The 403-nt window shown below is 63.5% G+C and overlaps 1 protein-coding gene across 1 annotated transcript in view; it reads left to right on the top strand.

The window, feature by feature from the left end:
- SLC9A3R1 (SLC9A3 regulator 1) overlaps positions 1 to 403 on the top strand; it is a 9388-nt gene that overhangs the window by 684 nt on the left and 8301 nt on the right. The gene's annotated exons all lie outside the window — the stretch shown is intronic.

Genomic DNA, 403 nt, shown 5'->3' with positions numbered 1-403 from the left:
TCAGACACCCCCCCAGCTCCCAGTGGCTGGGCATGGGCTGAGACAGTTTTGGGGGGGTCATCATGGGCTCCCTTCTCGTTCCTATAAAACCCTGGGCGTGCAAATCCCCCTGATGCTGGGGTGGAGGTTTTTGAGCCTCCCTGGAGGCACCTGGGGGCGCTGATCCATGCCCCCCTCTTCTGTGGTGTTTAGCCAACGAGGTGATGGTTTTATACCCCCAGGGCCAGCCCTGCCCTGCAGGGACCATCCCCAGCGCTCAGCCGGGAGCTGTGACAGCTCGTTCTCCCCCCGGCTGCGTTTCCGGAGGCTTCAGTTGCTCGGGAGTGTCTTGAGAAGGTTTCATGCAAACCGCATGGCGTTAGCGGCGCAGCACCAGCAGCCGGCAAGCCCGTGGCCCGGGCCC

Source organism: Egretta garzetta, unplaced genomic scaffold, assembly GCF_000687185.1.
Source record: "Egretta garzetta isolate BGI_Z169 unplaced genomic scaffold, ASM68718v1 scaffold34, whole genome shotgun sequence".
Taxonomy (NCBI): domain Eukaryota; kingdom Metazoa; phylum Chordata; class Aves; order Pelecaniformes; family Ardeidae; genus Egretta; species Egretta garzetta.
This window is presented reverse-complemented; position numbering and strand designations above follow the sequence as displayed.